The sequence below is a fragment of the Syngnathus typhle genome, linkage group LG6, assembly GCF_033458585.1.
Source record: "Syngnathus typhle isolate RoL2023-S1 ecotype Sweden linkage group LG6, RoL_Styp_1.0, whole genome shotgun sequence".
In the NCBI taxonomy this organism is placed as follows: Eukaryota; Metazoa; Chordata; class Actinopteri; order Syngnathiformes; family Syngnathidae; genus Syngnathus; species Syngnathus typhle.
The window spans coordinates 18,264,507-18,284,282 of record NC_083743.1 but is presented as its reverse complement, the minus strand read 5'-3'; the positions used below and the strand labels follow the sequence as shown (position 1 = coordinate 18,284,282).

Below are 19,776 nucleotides of genomic sequence, written 5' to 3'. Positions count from 1 at the left end.
CTAAAACACAAAGGCGCTCTTTAAGCAATGCGACAGTGAGCGCCCGGCGCGCTGCGGTTGCGCGACCGCACCAAATTAAGCTCCCTGCGCAGTGCGCACTGAGGTCCACTTAAATTTTAGAAAGTACATCAGGACTTTAAAAATATCTTCTAAATTTCAGCGACGGCTCTGTCGCAATAATGCTACCAGCGCGGTGCAGTTGGGCGGTCGGCGGCGTGCTACGGTTGAGCGTTCTCTCTCGCGCTCTCTCTCTCGCTCTCTCTCGCTCTCGCACACACGCGCACACACGCAAACCGGATATCATACGGAGGCCGCCATTACAGATGCGCAGAACGGATGCGCAAGACACGTCAGCTATATAAAGAGTGAGAGTTCAGTTCTCTACCTAAATCCGTATTACAGGTAATATTTTATTTCACAACACTTTGCCTTGTTCCTTTCGTCTCTGCTGTTCACTTCAAACACGCTCCATGCGACCGCAATGCTCTCGTATCAGACAAGGCTTGCTCGATCACCTGCTCGTTTGCTGTCTGTCACAATGTACCCTACACAAATCCGAAACATTTGTTGCGGCTCCGAGTCACGACGAGGGGCAAGTTTTGGTTTCCAAGGGTGTTTTTATTCCTCTTCAACGTCTCTCCCATACAGAGCCGCCTCTTTCCCGTGCGCGCACGGAGCGCGGTGGTGCGTTTACGGGCAGTCGGAGAAATCAACGCCAACAAAAAAAATTACATCCAGCCTAGTTAAGACCATACCAAAGACTATAAAAATGGGACCCATTGCCTCCCTGTGTGTGTGAGACGATCATTGGGACTTAAAAAAAAAAAAAAAAAAAAAATAAAAAAATAAAAAATAAAAAAAATTCATAAAAATTGGGTGCGTATTATAAATGGGTACAAGCTTTTTTCCAGCATCAGCATGCCATTTTTAGGGTGCGTATTATACATGGGGGCGCACTATACACGGAAAAAAACGGTAAGACTACAAGGACACATTATCACACAGGCTAGGCAGAGTCGCCTCCTTGCAGGAAGGCAGCCCAGAGTAGTTTAAGAGCAGGAACCTTGGCGCCGGGAGTTAGACCTTCTTCCGCATCTCGCAGAATGGGCTGCACAGCTGTGCATCGATCATTCTGGCATACATTAAATGGTTAAACTGTGAAAGTGGTTTCTTGATAATTACTGTTAGCATAGCGAGCATTAAAGATAAAGAACTGGGAACGAATCTAACAGATGGTGCCGTGACCCGTGGTCTAGTGCTCGCTGATCCTGTTTTTCGACATCACGCCATCCCCACGGAAATTTCAACAATTCAACTGGGCCCAAAAATAAGCTGAGCAGAATACCTTCTTTTTGATAAGAACATTTTCTGCCTACCCCTACGGGAGTAGATTGTTGAAATTTCTGAGAACGAGGATTGTGTTTTATGGTTAAATATCTGCTATAAACTACTAAAACTATTGTAGTAATGTAAAATATTGTGAGTTGTGGTAAATGCCAGAGTTATCTAAGTTTATGTTCTTTTGAAAACACTTGTGATCTCTGTGTGGGATCACGGAAGGCGTGGGGTTTGGTAAAGTTAAAAGAGATCTGTGTCCACTGTGTGAGGTCACGGAAGGCCACTGTGTGGGGTCTGGTTAAGTTAAAAGGGCTCTGTGTCCACTGTGTGAGGTCACGAAAGGCCACTGTGTGGGACCTGGTTACGTACGTTGAAAAAAAACAACAACCTTGTGACCACTGTGAGGTCACGGATGACCATGTTAGGTCTGGCTAAATTGAAAGAGCTCTGTGGCCACTTAATGACGTCAAAATCAAGTACTTTCTTTTGAAATTGCTGTGGTGATTGTAAGGTCCTAATTGACCTTGTGGGGTTTATAATTACCCTCTAGGTAATCAACATACTGCTGAGTTTTGTTGCTCTGTGGTTGCTCTGGTGGTTGTGAGGTCATAATTGACCACTGTGTTCGGCCAATACATTTCAATTCATGGATGTTTTTTTTTTTTATTTGTCTAGTGAAATTATCATGATATTTTGATATGATATGATATCAACCATATTTTGTTTTGTTTAGAAAAATTATCGTTACTTTGGTGTACATTTTGAGTTGGGGAATAGTGTAGGGGAGATTGCAAGCGCAGTCGGGGAAAGAAAAAATGGCGGCAAAAAATAGTGACAGAAGGTGGAAAGAGAATGCTACGGGAGAAAATTGATGTTGTTGTGAGATTGTTAAAATTAAATTATCCCCATGAATACCAGAAAACGAATATGAAGTAAAGTGCCAGATTTGGACACAGAAATTGTCAGAGTTGGGAGGGCTTGTGAACTCCCAAATAATGAGGCCAGAGGGGCCATTTTAAGGGATTTAAGAACCAAAGAACAGTTGCCTATCAATGAGATGGTCACTGCAAATCAAGGTGATCGAGGTAAAAAACAAAAGAGGGTCGGAAACATACAGGATTTTATCAGATTTTGTCGGGATGTGTTTACACATGCAGCTTTTTGTGAGGGGGATGAAATTGAAAGTGAGCTTGAAGCTTCTGCTCAACAGAGGAAAGGGCAGATAGTTGGTAGAAGTAACTGTCAAAATATTGCACAGCGTGGCCCTGAGGTGCAGAAGGCCCAGGGTCATTCGGTTGTTGATGGGATGCAGGCACCTGTGATTGACATTAAGCAAGGGACTCTGATGTGTGAGATAGAAGCCCCAATGACTACAGTGTGGGGTCAAGGGAAATACAAAGATGAACTGGCCACCTTATCTGAAATGGTACGCCATCTTAGTGACAAAATAAAGGAATTGACAAAAGAAAAAGGGGGTGGAAGGCCCTGCATTAGGCTAGATGACAGTGACGATGAGGGACCACATTGTATAGAGCTAGATGAACCGTTTGTCGAGGATTTACTAACGGTCACAGGCAACATAGATTGTGGCGATGATAATACTATCCCTCTCCGAAAAGGAGATATTTACAAAATTGTGGCAGAAGAAGGTACATCCGATGAGAAAGTGTTTGTGGCACAGGATGTAATAACAGAGGGACGGAATGGTCCGGGCGCTTGCCGATATTTTGTGCCATTGAGACAACCAGATAAGACTTATACAGACACCACTAGTACGCCATTAAAAAAACAAAAATATTATAAGGGACGGCCTAGCGCTGCTTCACTGCATATCCTTCATCGTCCATGAAGCCAAGCATGCCTGATGCCTACAGAAGTGAACCTTCGGTGTCTAACATACGTGCATCCCGGGTTGTTACTAGAGCAATGAATGCGAAAAGAGATGGTGACCAGAACAGGCATTTCCAAGCCCTGTTAGTGGAAGCCACTTGTAGGACGGGCAGAATAATTTCTCGACAATATAATCCTCTTTCGTGAAGCTAATATGTTGCGTAGCCAGTTGCCTTCTCCTTCGGAAGGAGGAACAAAATGGGCTGCAGCTTTTTGTAAACTGTTTCTGCCTACGAACGCTGCACTGGGAGATGTACGTACCGTAATTTTCGGACTATAAGTCGCACCAGCCATAAAATGCCCAAAAAAGTGAAAAAAAACATATAAGTCGCTCCGGAGTATATATTCGACAAAATCCAACACCAAGAACAGTCATGAACGAGCAACAACAGGCTAAACGATAGGTATGCTAATGTGACATAAACACAAACTAAGAGCTGAGAACGGCCCTGACGTAAAATTCAGAGTTATTCAAAAAACAATTACATAAATAACACGTTAATACCATCTGCGTCACTCCAATTCATTAAATCCATCAATCGTCCTTTGTCAACAATGCGTGCGCGCCGCTGACGGCTCTTGCACTTCAAAATATTCCACAGGCCCATATAACGATATCTAAATTATATATCAAATAACTATTATATAAGCAATAATGTTATCAAACCATCTGTGCACTCTAAATCATTAAATCCATCGATCAAATTCCTCGTCCTTTGTCAACATCGCCGCGCGTGCGCCCTGACGTCAGCCTCGTCGTTATTCCACAGATCTACTATATAACTATATTGTAGCGTTAACAAAGTTCAAGGAAAGATGTGGGTTTGGTTAACAGCTCTTCATTTAACAAAACAAACTTACAGGCGTGTGGCGGCGTGGACTTCCAGCCACGGAAGTTGAAGAGAGCTCCATAGAATAGGACCAGGCGTGCGCAAAAGCCATGACCGAGCCCCATCCACCGTCCTCGGACAGCCACCCGGCTGAGCGCCGGCTCTCGACTTCCATCCACGGAGGTGAAAGACAGCTTGGTAGAGTAGGACCGGGCGTGCGTAAAAGCCATGACCGAGCCCCATCTACCGTCCTCGGACAGCCACCTGGCCGAGCGCTGGCGCCCGACTTCAATCCACGGAGGTGAAAGACAGCTCGGTAGAGTAGGACAGGCGTGCATAAAAGCATTGTCCGAGCCCCATCCACCGTCCCTGGACGAGTCGATCTTTGTCCTTTATGTATGTAAACAACCGCCGCGCTGCTGATGCGACATCGTGCTGCTGACGCGCGACGGCGACGTCGCGCTGCATCAACAGCGCGACGTCGCGCGTCACTCGACAGAGCTCTCTTTCACTTCCGTGGATGGAAGTCGAGGGTCAGCGCTCAGCTGTCCGAGGATGGTGGATGGGGCTCGGTCATGGCTTTTACGCACGCCTATTCTATGGAGCTCTCTTCCACTTCCGTGGCTGAAAGTCCACGCCGCCACACGCCTGTAAGTTTGTTTTGTTAAATAAAGAGCCGTTTACCAAACCCACGTCTTTCCTTGAACTTTGTTAACGCTACAATATAGTTATATAGTAGATCTGTGGAATAACGACGAGGCAACGCGACGCTGCGTCAGCAGCGCGGCGGTTGTTTACATAAAGGACAAAGATTGAGTCGACGAGCTGCTGCTGACGCGACGTCGCGCTGCTGTCGTCACTTGAAATTCAAATTACAGTAATCTCTTGCTACATTGCGGTTTCACTTTTTTTTTTAAACATTTTTGAAAAAAACCAATATATTTAAGTGGCCCCTGAGTATAAATCGCCCCCCCCCACCCAAACTATGAATAAAAAATGCGACTTATAGTCCGAAAATTACGGTATATGTCTTTTAGTGCATTTGGCACCAGGAGATTTTCAGGTTGTTAAGAGGCAGGCTAACACTGCAAATTTGAGGGACAGTCACCCTTTCTCCCCATTTCTCAACGTGTGTGGGATGCACTTTACTTGATGTACTCTTCCTGGCCCTCGACCAAGGCTATGGGTGAAGTAGGGCGTGGGAAGGGGGAGAACCTTGCCAAGTATTTTGTACGTGTTTGCCTTTTATGGGAGGCTGAGACGGGTGAATATCTGTTGTCGGACACACTACAGTCTCTGAAGAAGGAGGCAATTTACAAAACCCAACCAAAAAAGATACAAGATGCATTAGACGGCATTGTGGACCCAGCCTCATTGTCTCTGGAGAGCTAGCATTTGTACCATTTTTTGGAGGAAGAAAATAAACAGGATGAGGACCTTGATCGAGAAATAAAAAACTTGCAGCTGCGAGTGTTGAAGGAACAACTTGAGAAAAAAGGGAAGGAAGGTTCAAGACTGCAATTGACACAAACGAAGTAAAGTAACTATTTTTACTATAATGGCCAGGGGAGCCGTGTGCAGGGCCGTGGGAAAGGCAGAGGTAAAACTTCAGACAACAGGAATCAATTTTAAGTACTATATTACAATCCATATCAAAACTACCAATGTTATGTGTGTAATCAGTATGGACACATAGCTCGAAACTGTCCTAGACTTATTTCACAGGCTAGTTCACTGCCATTATTTCAACAGACAACCCCGGCACTGCCCCCACGAAAACCACTACCAGCATTGACACATGAGGAACCCCAAAATAATGCAGGCCATACATACTATCAGCCACCAAACCCACATTTTTTGCCTTCAGCGCAGAATTGTCAACCATAAATGAATCGAGTTGAATGTCCCTAATAGGGATGCTGGGACTCCACTGAGGAGTGTGAACCATCCATTTAAACCTTTAAAGAATTGACACTTATGAGCTATAACCACATTGAAATTGCATAGTTTGATTGCATTTTTATCTTCTGTTCATGTGAAAGTCACGGACAATAATAGGTAAAGTAACAACTCTGTTACAGGTAACTGAAGATTGTATTGTTATTTTTGTCTTAAATTGTATAGGGTGTGGAATTAAATAAATTCTACTTCTTCCCGGTCCTTTTTAGACAATAAACCACTTTGTGCAGTATATTGTATACTGTTTCTACCTAGCATTTCTACAAAGTCATAGTTTAAGTGATTTTCACCTTGTTTTTATCTTTTTTTTTTTTATTTGATTGATTGATGTACGTATAGTTTACATTTTTGAAACAAACTTATTCATTTATTCATTCCCCTCCCCTTTCACACACCCTCCAACTAACTGTGCTTCTCTCTGTTTTTTTTCAGACGATACGTATGGCCGGTTTGTTTTGTCTACAATTGTCTATTTTATTTCCTCTAGCTGTTGGTATTTTAATTGAATAACATATACATTTATATTTATTGGTGACAATAAAGGTCAATAAAGGAGATTATTAACCCCATAAGAAATCAATGAACCTGGACTGAGTCATAGTGGCATCATTCAGCAGATCTTTTGCGGAACTAATGAGTGATCAGTTAAGGACTTTCTTGTGACATAAGGACTGGCCACTGATATACTGTATCTCCTGATAAGACCTGATAAATTTTAATATTAATTTGTCATTTTGAAACCAATACACATACAGTTACTATACAAGGTCCATGTATCTAATACTACTCAAAAGTATTCAAAGCATTTGTATTTTTCTTGTCTCTCGTTCATTCATTCGCATATTTCTATTTCTTCTGCTTTGATAGCATGACTCTCAGTCAGAACTTTGCCAAAGTCGAGGATGAATAACTATAGTTTTAAGATTTGGGGTTGTGGCAATCTCTGAGATATGGCCTCGCAACGGCAAGGGCTTGGACAGTGAGCTGTCGGATGATGCTTCTTTAGACAAAACATAGCAGGCAAGGGGTGGAAGTATTCATTTGTTCGTGGGAAGGGGAACGAAATGTGATATTATTAAGAAAATATGACTAATTGGTGTTGGTTTTTGTATTGTTTTCAGTGGGAGAAGACCAATTTGCCTGTTTGGTGTAAAAGGTTGCCGATCTTTTCTATAAGGTTTTTTTTTGCATAAAGTGCATTGGGAATTTTCCCTATTACTATTTATCAGCTAAATATTGTTGTTCAGTTCACAAAGATTCCCGTCTCATCTCTCACAAAATAACTTACATGAACAGTTCCAGTCCGGTTTCCGGCCCCGCCATAGCACCGAAACTTCTAAAACTCACCAATGACCTCATCACTGCACCTGATTCCGTTTTACTCTCTCCTCATCCTCCTTGACCTCAGTGCGGCCTTTGACAAAATCTCTCTTTCCATCCTCCTCAATAGACTATATGCTCCATCGGTATCACTGGCACCCACCTCGACTGGTTTCATTCCTACCTCTCAGGCCGCATTCAGTTCATCCAACTTAAATCCTTCCATTCCCAACCCTTCCCTGTCTCCACTGGTGTCTCCTAAGGATCTGTCATGGGTACCCTCCTTTTCATTACTTACCTCCTCCCCCTTGCTCTTATTTTCCGTAAATGTATTGTCCTTTTTTACTGCTTCGCTGATGACACCCAGCTCTATCTTTCCACCAAACCCAACTCCACCCTCCCTCCCTCTTCCCTGACCGAATAGAATTCTAGTCCGCATTACTGCCGACGCTGCACCGATCTGCCTGTTGATCTCGCGCTCCATCCTGGTCTCACTCGTGAACAAGACCCCAAGATACTTGAACTCCTCCACCTGGGGCAGGAGCTCAGCCCCGATCCGCAGAGGGCATTCCACCCTTTTCCGACCAAGGACCATGGACTCGGATTTGGAGATGCTGACCCTCATCCCAACCGCTTCACACTCGGCTGTGAACCGCTCCAGTGAGAGCTGGAGATCACGGCTTGAAGAAGCCAACAGCACTACATCTGCAAAAAGCAGAGACGCAATGCTGAGGTCCCCCAACCGGACACTCTCAACACCTTGGCTGCGTCTAGAAATTCTGTCCATAAAGGTTATGACCAGAATTGGTGACAAAGAACAGCCTTGGCGTAGTCCAGTGCTTCTCAAATAGTGGGGCGCACCCCCCTTGGGGGTGCTATACCTGGGGGGGCGCGTGTGACCCTGGGGAACAGGCTTTTTTTTTGGCAGTACGAGAATAATATTAATAATATAATTGAGAAGCACTGGCGTAGTCCAAAGTTCACTGGGAACAAGTGAGACTTACTGCCGGAAATGCGGACCAAACTCTGACATCGGTGATACAGGGACCGGGCGTTATCAGCCCTTATCAGGTGGCTCGGCACCCCGTACTCCTGAAGCACCCTCCACAGAACTTCCCGAGGGACACAGTCGAACGCTTTCTCCAAGTCCACAAGACACATGTGGACTGGTTGAGCGAACTCCCATGCCCCCTCGAGGATCCTGCCGAGGGTGTAGGGCTGGTCCACTGTTCCACGGCCAGGACAAAAGCCTCACTGCTCCTCCTGAATCCGAGGTTCGACCTCCCGACGGACCCCCCGCTCCAGCAGCCCTGAATAGACCCTGCACTGAAATTGTATAGGTCAATAAAAACTATTGAAAATAAAACAGCTCTCACACATCTTGGAAATAAATGCACCTTAGAGATAAGTAAGGCTAAAACCACTTACTTCCAGAAGCAAATCACTCAGGCTGCCACGAACCCAAAAATCCTCTGGCAGACACTAAAATCCATCACTGGGCAAACTCATGAAAATACAAACAGCAACATACATATATCTTTACAAAATACACTCACTACTGATCAAGAACAGATTGCAAATGCATTTAATAATTACTTCATCACCTCTATTAAAGAACTGACGGAACACTTTGATCCTCCGTCTCCACCCACACCTATAACTCCCTCATCAGACAAGCAAAGGCCAAAGACATATATGAACTAAACACAGACTTTTACAAAACCCATGCCAGTAGCTTCCTACGCACAATTCTCCATTTAATCAATCTCTGCATAATAAATTCCATATTTCCGACTGCGTGGAAAAAAGCAAAAATGACCCCCATATTTAAATCAGACGACCGAACAACCCTATCCAACTACTGTCCCATACCAATCCTCCCACCTATATCAAAACTTTTAGATAAAACCCTGTCAAAAAAACTTATAGAACATCTTGAAACAAACAACCTTCTCAACAACTCACAATTTGGCTTCCGATCAGCTCGTTCTACACTATCTGCACAGCTACTACTCACAGAATATACTTTGCGCCGATGGTCTACATTTAGACGCTCCAATTTCCGCAACTTCCGTCGCCCTCAAATGACGACAAGCATTCGTGCCGATTGTATCCGGTTATAACCAACTTTTGACCTGTTGAAACCGGAACGCCGCCATTTTCCCAGTGTATGAGTCAGTTGTGCTAGGTGAGTGAAGCCGGACGGTTGCGATTCACGATGGAACATGCTCAAAGGTGAGCTCCGAGATATTATGATAGACTCGCGATAGAGGGGTGAAACTTTTAGGGAACAATTATCATATAATGGTTATTGACTTATGTCATTGCAGTGATGATTCGCCCTAACGTATTTCCTCCATGTATTATTTTATGCAAAACATCTATGTATAGACTATTGGCGTCTACGAGTACAGATTCGGCGCTGGATGTCCTCGATGCAATCGAAGATGATGACGCAGTTGTGGATCAAATGTTCATTGCTCCCCCCGTGGTCAGTGCGGAGTCTGACGAAGACAGCGGCGAGGAAGACGGCGGAGGAACGATCGATAATCTCTCGGGACGGCAGCTTCGCGCTCCCGCCGTGGTGGTCCTCGCCGACGGACGTGTGATCGGAGATGATGATGGCGACACAGAGGAAGAAGAGGAGCCCCAACAGGCCTCCACCTCAAAGAAACGCTCGCAGAAAGATGCGTTGGACTACAAATGGACCAACAGTAAAAAGCGCCTGACAAAATTCCCGGACGCCAGGCCTCTCGCCATCCCCACGATTGTCGTTGGAAAGAGCGGAGTTCAGAAGCTGGACTTTTTCCTTTCTAATGTATATCCTCACCTTGTTCGAGAGACCATCAAGTATGCGGCGGTGACTGACTCCAACTTCCAGCTCACCATCGGAGAATTGAAGCGCGTGTTGAGGATCTTGCTGCTCTCGGGTTACCACCCTCTCCCCAGTCGCCGACACTACTGGAGCATTCTTCATTGCGCCCTCGTCGCTGGGGCCATGTCACGCAACAGGTTCGAGGAGATCATCCGCTACATTCACTGCGCCGACAACGCGCACCTGAACCTCAGCGACCGGATGACAAAGCCGCGTCCCATGATGGACATCCTCAACGCTCGGTTCGGGGAGGCGTATCCAATGGACTGCAATGTTGATCTGGACGAAGCAATGATTTAATATTTTGGAAGACACGGATGCAAGCAAGCAATCCGAAACAAGCCGGTGCGGTTCGGCTTCGAGGCTTGGTGCCTGAACAGTGGGACCAACGGCTCCCTGCTCCGCTTCAACATCTACCAGGGGGCGAGTGGAGATGCCTCTGAAGTGGAACGCAAGTTCGGCAAGCGCGGTGGCACGCTCCTTCGACTTGGGGTGAAGCCGCTTCCCTGCTGATCAAAGCATAGCAGGGGGCCTTTTACGACGTTCTGTAAACAAAGCATTTTTGATTGCTTCCTCTGCAGCTAGTCAATCAGTTAAAAAGATCTTAGCACTTTGGTCTACTACTTTTGTTAAGACAGGACAAGCTAGTTAAATTATTACAGGTTACATTCCAACATAATCATACGATGAAGATATTCTGCAAACCCTAACAACAATTGAAGTCATAAATAATTTTATTATATTATTAAAGCAAAAAATAGACCTACTGAAATCAAATGTTAAATTAGCTTTCAAAATACAAATACAAAATACAAATATATGACCACGTTTGCAATCCAGCCCATCTGTTTTCTACCGCTGAAATCCACAGTTGCAACACATCAGCCAATCCCAGCTGCCCTTCGGTGTACAGAAGGGTGACGTCAGGTCGGACAAAAAAAGCGCAATTTTTGCCTACGGGGTCGTGAGAGGTAAAGTTCCATCCGCTTTATTTAAAATTCCAGCTAGCTAGCTGGTGTGTGCCAGGCAAGCAAAAAAGATGGGGAAGATAAAAAAAGATGACGGTGAGTGGACCAAAGAATTCGCATTTGTGGAGAAAAGAGGCTCTGCTACGTGCTTCATATGCAATGACAAAAATGCATCAATGAAACGCTCCAATATCAAGCGGCACTTTGAGACACAACATGCTACATTTGCAACCAAATACCCAGCTGGGGACAGCAGAAAGAAAGTGTTTGAAGAGCTCCAGAGCAAGGTCCAACCTAGTCAACAGCAACTCTGTGTATGGACCAGACAAGGTGACTTTAATTCAGCGAGTTTTGATGGTGCATTACCAATTGTGAGGAACGGAAAGCCATTCACTGATGGTGAGTATTTCAACATTTATGCTTGATGTGGCAATAGGCCTGAAGTAGTTAGGCTCTTTGGGGTGCGGCACCTTCAGTACAGGGACCACGCAGGAGGTCTTCCACAGGGCTGGAACTTTGTTCAGGCTCAGGTTGAACATGTACATGACCACGCCACTCAGTTGGTCCGCACAGTCCCTCGGACAGATGCCGTCTGGGCCCGGGGCCTTCCCTGTCTTGATCTTTCTGAGGTGACTCCTCACCTGAAGATCTGTAAAGGATATGGGGGTGTTGGAAGACTAGGGTGATGAAGTGTAGACTGAATAGGGACTTCGGGGGGATGAGACGGGGTTGGTGAGCTGGCGGGGGTGCTGGAGTGTTGAAGGTGGCAGGCTGCGGTGCGGGGTGAAGGGGCGGGGGAGTGTCGGAATCAAATCTGTTGAAGAACAGATTGAGTTCATCCGCCCAGTTCTTGTCCCCATCAGCTGGTTTCTGATCAACCCCTTTACCATGGCCCGAGATGGATTGCAGACCACTCCAGACGTTTCTGGCATAGTTGTTAAGCCCCATTTACTTCTCCAGCCTCCCCCCGTCGTTCTCCTTCCCCTTCCAGATCTTCAGCCGGACTTCCTTCTGGACTCTACGCAACTCCACCACGTCCCCCAAACCAAAGGCTCTCTTCTTCTCATTAAGCAGAGCCTTTATCTTCGAGGACACCCAGGGTTTGTTGTTGGGAAAACACCGGACCAACTTGGAGGGCACAGTGGTCTCCACACAGAAATTAATGTAGTGCGTAATGCAGTGGGTCACGCTGTCACTGCCATGGGGGCTACAGAGAGCTTCCCAGTCTGTATTCTCAAAGCAGTTTCTGAGCCTGGCAGTAGATTCCTCAGACCACAACATCACAGACCTCCTCTCAGGTGGACGCTGTTTTACCACCGAGGTGTAGTCTGCGACCAGATGGACATTAGCATACAACAGGGCAAAAGTTCTATTGTTTCTGGTGTGGCAGTCGACATATTGCGTAAAGGTGGGGAGGGAAGAGGCCAGGGAAGCATAATTGAAGTCCCCAGAGATGAGGAGAAGGGATTGGGTGTGCTGAGTTTGAAGCTTAGAAACGATAGAGTGGATCCGGTTCGTAGCGGTAGCAGCGGCAGCTGAGGGAGGGATGTACACAGTTAAAGCAATAACATGTGAAAACTCCGTCGGGAGTTAGTACGGTCGCATGCTAACCACCAACAGCTCCAAGTCACTGGAGCAGAGTTGCTCCTTAACGCTGACGTGTCCGGGATGGCACCATCTATCGTTCACAAACACAGTGAGTCCCCTCCTCTCCTCTTACCACTCTCCGTAGCTGTCCTGTCAGCCCGCAACACATGAAACCCGTCCAGGGAGAGGTGTGAGTCGGGTGAGACATCGTTCAGCCACGTCTCCGTGAAGCACATGAGACTCCATTTGCGATACTCCCTCTGTGTCCAGGCTAGCGCCGTTAGCTCTTCCATCTTACTTTGAAGAGATCTCACGTTCCCCATGATGACCGACGACAAGCACGGTTTATATCGCCTCCTCTGCTGCCTACGCTTTACTCCGGCTAGTCATCCTCTTCACCACGGCCGTATCTCCTAGGGGATCTCTGGTCGCAACTCGCAGGGAAGGGGTGTGCAGCGCCAGGCTAACAGCTGATCACAGGTGTAGACAACGGAGCCAAGTACGGATGGCTCACCCGACGCCGCACGAAAAAGTTCCAAAATCAGTAAGGAACAAACTACGAATGTTACAATGTGAACATCCATAGCTGCGCACTAGCCTAATCAATAACGTGAGAAGGAGAAAATAACAAAAAACTTACTAGATTCACAAAGGAAAACACTAAAAGAAGGGAAGAAAGGTCAGAGCTGCTGTAACAGCCTGCCACTCAAGCGGCGCCATCAAAGTATTAACGTTAACGTTAGTATTAATGTTCTATCATATGTGTACATTCTGTTTGAAGTATGTTCATCTTTTTGGCCGAACTTAGAACTGGTCCATTATCTAATTTACTGTAAGCACTGTCAGAACAAGTGTTACATGTATATTTGTTATGGATGTCTTGGGATAGTATTATTTGCTATTGCGCTTGTGAGCGAGCGCGAGTCAGACGATCGGCGGCTGTCGGTGAGTGCTCGTGACCTTCGCCTCATGATACGCTCTCTTGCTAGCTTTCACCGCTATGTAGTGACGTGGTCCACGGGGAAAACGATCGACAGATCTCCAACTCTGTTCGCCCACAGCAGGCAGCCTCTCACAGTCATAGATATACGTACATACCATCTACACAAGCACACTATCAGAACTTTAGACACATACCTTTTTTGTTTTTGATCGCCAGCATGAGTTTTTTTTTTTACGTTGCAAAGGACACCGAGGAGTATTTTTTCTACTTGCACGCAAAGATCGTGTCGGTATTTTTCTTATCTATTTTTTTCCATTTACTGATGTGTGGAAATGTGTGGATTTTATTGTTGTTGCAGAGGTGAGGTGATTGTTGCACTTCAGTCCATTCAAAATCTGTAATTAAAGTGGATGATAGTAAACCGCGATCAGTACCCTGTTTATTCTTGTATTGGTTACATTTATGCCACAGTTTCATGGGCTGTTCCTATTAAGCTGCTGACTGAACTCCTGTAGTGCTTTTGACATGTTATACTACAGTCGATTACTGAAGCTTATACATGCATGTATCTTTGTAGACTTCATTCATCTTTGTCATGAATGAAGTGCAATTGAGGGTGGCATCGGCAGCCACAGTGCATTCTTTGTGAATTTGGCCATTACTGTCAAAATCAAGCAATTTGAATTTGTTAAAAATCACAAACAAAAATGTCTACTAATGTGAAACTTTGCATACATATAAAAGTACACGGAAGATTTGTGGATTGAAATACAATGTGCTATCTTTTAAATTGTGAATCCGATCTAGGTAGATAAAACTTTAAATATTTTATTGTCTCAGATTAATATTATGATGGCTTTTTTCTCCACTGCAAAACATAATGGAATTTGCCTCAAGTTCGAATACTTTTGTGAGGAAGTGGGCAGACATTCTTGTCCGTTAAGTTTGTTATCCTGCATTCCAACATACCAGAGCACCCCAGGACATGGCCATATGCCAGTGACTTGGCCGGTTGATCAACACTGCTCCAGCTTTGCATGAAAGCTCACAATGTGCGCAGACACAGTCACACAGAACCATTAGGACAGATGGATAAAAAGGTGGGCCACATCATGTGTGAAGTGAACAGAGGGTGGGGGGTTAGTGATGTGTGGAACAGACTGCAGAGAGACTCGTGTGTATTTGTATAACTGTAAATGAAAAGGAGTAAATACAGATATACTAGTTCTTGTATGACCAAGAACACTAAACAAAATTAACTTTGAACAAATAGTGGATTTGTAAGTACCGTAATTTTCGGACTATAAGTCGCTCTGGAGTGCAAGTCGCACCAGCCATAAAATGCCCAAAAATGCGGAAAAAAAAACATATATAAGTCGTTCCAGAGTATAAATTGCATTGTGGGGGGCGATTTATTCGACAAAATCCAACACCAAGAACAGTCATGAACGAGCAACAACAGGCTAAACGATAGGTATGCTAACGTGACATAAACACAAACGAAGAGCTGAAAACGGCCCTGACGTAAAATTCAGAGTTATTAAAAACACTATTACATAAATAACACGTTAATAAAACAAACCATCTGTGTCACTCCAATTCATTAAATCCATCGATCGTCCTTTGTCAACAATGCGTGTGCGCCGCTGACGGCGCTTGCACTTCAAAATATTCCACAGGCCCATATAACGATACATAAATTATATATCAAATACCCATTATATATAAGCAATAATGTTATCAAACCATCCGTGTCACTCCAAATCATTAAATCTATCGATCGTCCTTTGTCAACAATGGGTGCGCGCCGCTGACGGCGCTTGCACTTCAAAATATTCCACAGGCCCATATAATGATATATAAATTAGATATCAAATAACTAATATATAAGCAATAGTATTATCAAACCATCTGTGCATTTTAAATCATTAAATCCATCGATCAAATTCCTCGTCCTTCGTCAACAACGTCGTCAGCCTCGTCGTTATTCCACAGATCTACTATATAACTATATTGTAGTGTTAAGTTCAAGGAAAGACGTGGGTTTGGTAAACGGCTCTTTATTTAGCAAAACAAACTTCCAGGCGTGGGGCGGCGTGGACTTCCAGCCACGGAAGTTGAAGAGAGCTCCATAGAATAAGACCGGGCGTGCATAAAAGCCATGACCGAGCCCCATCCACCGACCCCGGACAGCCACCTGGCTGAGCGCCGGCCCTCGACTTCCATCCACGGAGGTGAAAGACAGCTCGGTAGAGTAGGACCGGGCGTGCGTAAAAGCATTGTCCGAGCCCCATCCACCGTCCCTGGACAGCCACCCGGCCGAGCGCCGGCCCCCGACTTCAATTCACGTAAGTGAAAGAGCGCTCCGTAGAGTAGGAGCGGGCGTGGGTAAAAGCCATAATAGTTTTTCAAACATTCTGTGTCACTCCAAATCCTTAAATCCTTCAAACTCTTCGTCCGCCGTGTCACTTAGAAACAAAGCCGCTAATGATGCCGGTAGTACGTGGGGCCCTTCGTCATCTTCGTCATCCCGTGATCAATCTTTGTCCTTTATGTAAACAACCGCCGCGCCACGCCGCGTCGCTGACGTCACTTGAAATTCAAATTACAGTAACCCCTTGCTACATCGCGGTTCGTTTATTGCGGTTTCACTTTTTTTTGGGGGGGGGGGGGGGGTAAAATTTTTGAAAATCTTTGAAAAAAAACACATATATTACAAGTCGCCCCCCCACCCAAACTATGAAAAAAAACGCGATTTATAGTCCGAAAATTACGGTATATGGATACTATACATATATTAGTCTAGTAAAGATTTATAGTAATTTAAGTTTAAACATTAAAAGCAGTTATTTTTTCATTACCATGTCAGGACCAGGTTAAAGACAAGAATAATCCTGTGACCATGCAACACAGATAAAAACAGGGATTAGCTTGAGACAGGAGATTGAACTCATTACCGAAATGGTGGACAGCACATACACAAATGGACAAGCGTGCGCACACACAAAAACACACGCGTGCGCACGCACACACGTGCGTGCAGACAAACATGCACACTCATGCACAAGTATGTATAAATACACACACACACACACACACACACTAAATGTACTGTAGAAAAGTCGTTAATGTCTGTTCTATATAATGTAGGAACTAAATTCTACATTTCAGCATCCAAATACATGCAATTGTGATTTACTTTTCATTCTTCCTACCTTAATGTCAATGTCTGCATCCATCCATCCATCCATCCATCCATCCATCCATCCATCCATCCATCCATCCATCCATCCATCCATCCATCCATCCATCCCAACCTAACCCCCCACCCCCACTAGTTGTCGATATGTGAGTGTAGCACCAGAACACCCTTTGAACACTCTTTGATCAACTTTAAAGTCATGTCATCGGATTTGCAGCCGCATGTTTTGGAAACTCGGGTGAAGAGAGAGGCGGAGCTGTCAACTGATCACCACCTGGTGGTGTGCTGCCTTCGATGGTGGTGGAAGATGCTGGTCCAACCTGCGGAACCAAACGTATTGTGAGTGTTTGGTGGGAACATCTGGGAGAATCCCCTGGCAGAAAGAGTTTCAATTCCCACCTCCAGCAGAATTTTGCCCACGTCCCGGAGGAGGCGGGGGACATTAAGTCTTAGTGGACCATCTTCAATGCCTCCATTGTTTAGGCGTCTGATCAGAGCCGAGCTATGGTCGTAAGGTGGTTGGTGCGTGTTGTGGCGGCAAACCCCGAACCCGCTGCTGGACACCAGAGGTAAAGCATGCTGTCAAGCTGCAGAAAGAGTCGTATTGTACTTTTTTGAAGCCATGGGCTGCATAAGCCATGGATAATTTGGACAGGCGGAATAGCTGTGCACAAAGCGTCCTTCAACACACAATACAGCGGTGACAAGGCGTCATTTTTGGCAAGACCAGGCTGCACCATCTGTGTCTAAATCCACCCAGCCTTCGACATCAAGCATTAAAAATCTGGCCTCATTTCGATGGAGATGGGCCGTGGGTTAAGGCTTTGAAAAAGTAGCCTTCACAGCCTTCATTGCGTTGCGCTTCTTCTACACTGTCCTATACTCTTCTTCGATGTTTAATATGTGGAGCCACTCGAAGACGCTCAAATTTGTCCAGCAACAAAACACCACTTGTGTCTAGAATTTCAAAGTAGAATGCTCCACTGGAAACACTGAACACAAGTGTACAAGAGCTTTTTATTCTTGTTTCCAACAAACTAGGTGTGTCAAATGCATTGCTGTAGTAAAACAGTGGAGCAATGTGGGCCCGAATATAAAACGACCCTGATTATAAGACGACCAGCTCTTTTTCAAGACTCAAGTTTGAAAAAAGACTTTTTGAACACCAAATTAAATTTTTATACAGAAGATAATTACAGTACATCTGAAACATATGATAATATATTCGAGAGAAAAAGCATGTTATTTTGCCTCATTCAAATCATGCAAAAACTGTCTAGCACATCTTAATATCTGAACAGTTAAATATGTAAACTAAAGTGCAATCACGTTTGTAAATGAATGGCTTCTGGTTTTTGAAAGGTAAATAAAGCAATCTACTGTGATAAAACAACAAAATTGCAATAACTGCATTAACCATCAAAGTGAAGTCTAACTGTAACTGTAGACTTGAAACAAATCTGAATAAGGAAAACTGTCACGCCTCCGCGTCACCTCACTTCCAGCCAAGCCCTACTCAGGGAATTGCCAGCACCTGCTACAGCTCGTTAGGTCCCCTACTTAACCTCTCTGTGTTCTGCCAGTGGTTGTCAGTTTGTTTGCTTACCCTGCCCGTGATACTCCTGCCTTTTTTCCCCGGACCGATCTTTGTAGCCACCTGCTTCCGTGATCTTTGACCACGCTTCAGCTCGCCGCCTGTCCTGACAACTTGCTCGCCTTTCGACCACGCTTCTGCTCGCCGCCTGTCCTGACAACTTGCTCGCCCTTCGACCACGCTTCAGCTCGCCGCCGGTCCTGACAACGTGCTCGTCCTTCGACTGCCTGCCTGCCTCCGACTTCTCCTACGCGCTGTGCTCTGCCACGCCAGCCCGACCGCAGGTCCGGCGTTCCATTTCCTCTTTGGCAATAAAGGATTATGCTGCACTTGGTTGCCCTGCCTTTGCTTCCTGACAGAAAACATTGCAATAAAATAATGCAAACTCTCTTATTTTCTTCTCTTTTCTTTCTTATTTATTTTATTCTATTTTTTATTTTTGTTCTTCGTGCTACCGCTATTTTTAATTTTATTCTTCCTGACGGCTTTGCTTTGGCCTGGGGAGTTGTGTTCAGCATTCACTTAAAAGATATCTGGCACCATCTAGCGTTGTGAATGGGTATAATGGCTATACCCCGACTGTAAAACAATCCCCACATTTTCAGTTTTATTTCAATGCAAAAAAACACCTTCTTATATTCGGGCCAATACGGTATACCCAGCCATGCACACTGTTAGAAAAATGTATATATATGTTATCATGCGTTCTCTAATCAATGCTTTACCCCAATAGTCCTGCAAGAGATGCTCGCTGTTTGGCCTTGCTGTTTTTATGATGTACCATAGAAGAGAGATTACAGCTGGGTCAGACAGGACGTAGCTGGCAACTCAGTGACAACTCAACAAAAAGGAAGACATCTACCGTTCCTTTCTGACAATGACCACTTTGTTAGACAACATGCCTCATTGCTGTCTTGCACCCCAGATGAACCTCCAAGTGACCATTAAAGTCAGGGTTTTTCCTAACTATCTTTATTGTAGGATTAGGTTGGAATGTATATAACCAGTAATAAATAACTTAGCTTGTTGCATCCTACACAATGTCGTAAAACTTCCCTTGCTATGTTTTTACTAGAGGTCAAAGGTTTTTTCTTCTGTATCCAGTCCACTCAAACTCCTCTTCCCAGATGTTCTTATCAGTATGTAAACACCTAGTGATTTTTTTGCTTACGAGACAAGGCCCACATGCCTCCCCCCTCCCCTTAGTTGGCTCTTGTCTCACACTGTGGGTAGGGCAAATCCAAATAAAAAGAGCGGGAGTGCATACAGA

The 19,776-nt window shown here is 45.0% G+C and overlaps 1 long non-coding RNA gene across 1 annotated transcript; it reads right to left on the bottom strand.

The window, feature by feature from the left end:
* Window positions 1–16,332: 16,332 nt before the first annotated feature.
* LOC133155693 (uncharacterized) lies at window positions 16,333–18,802 on the bottom strand. The gene is made up of 3 exons (XR_009714714.1): window positions 18,519–18,802; window positions 17,312–17,468; window positions 16,333–17,232 (listed from the first exon to the last, which is right to left on the bottom strand). It is a non-coding gene; the product is annotated as an uncharacterized LOC133155693 (long non-coding RNA).
* Window positions 18,803–19,776: the final 974 nt, after the last annotated feature.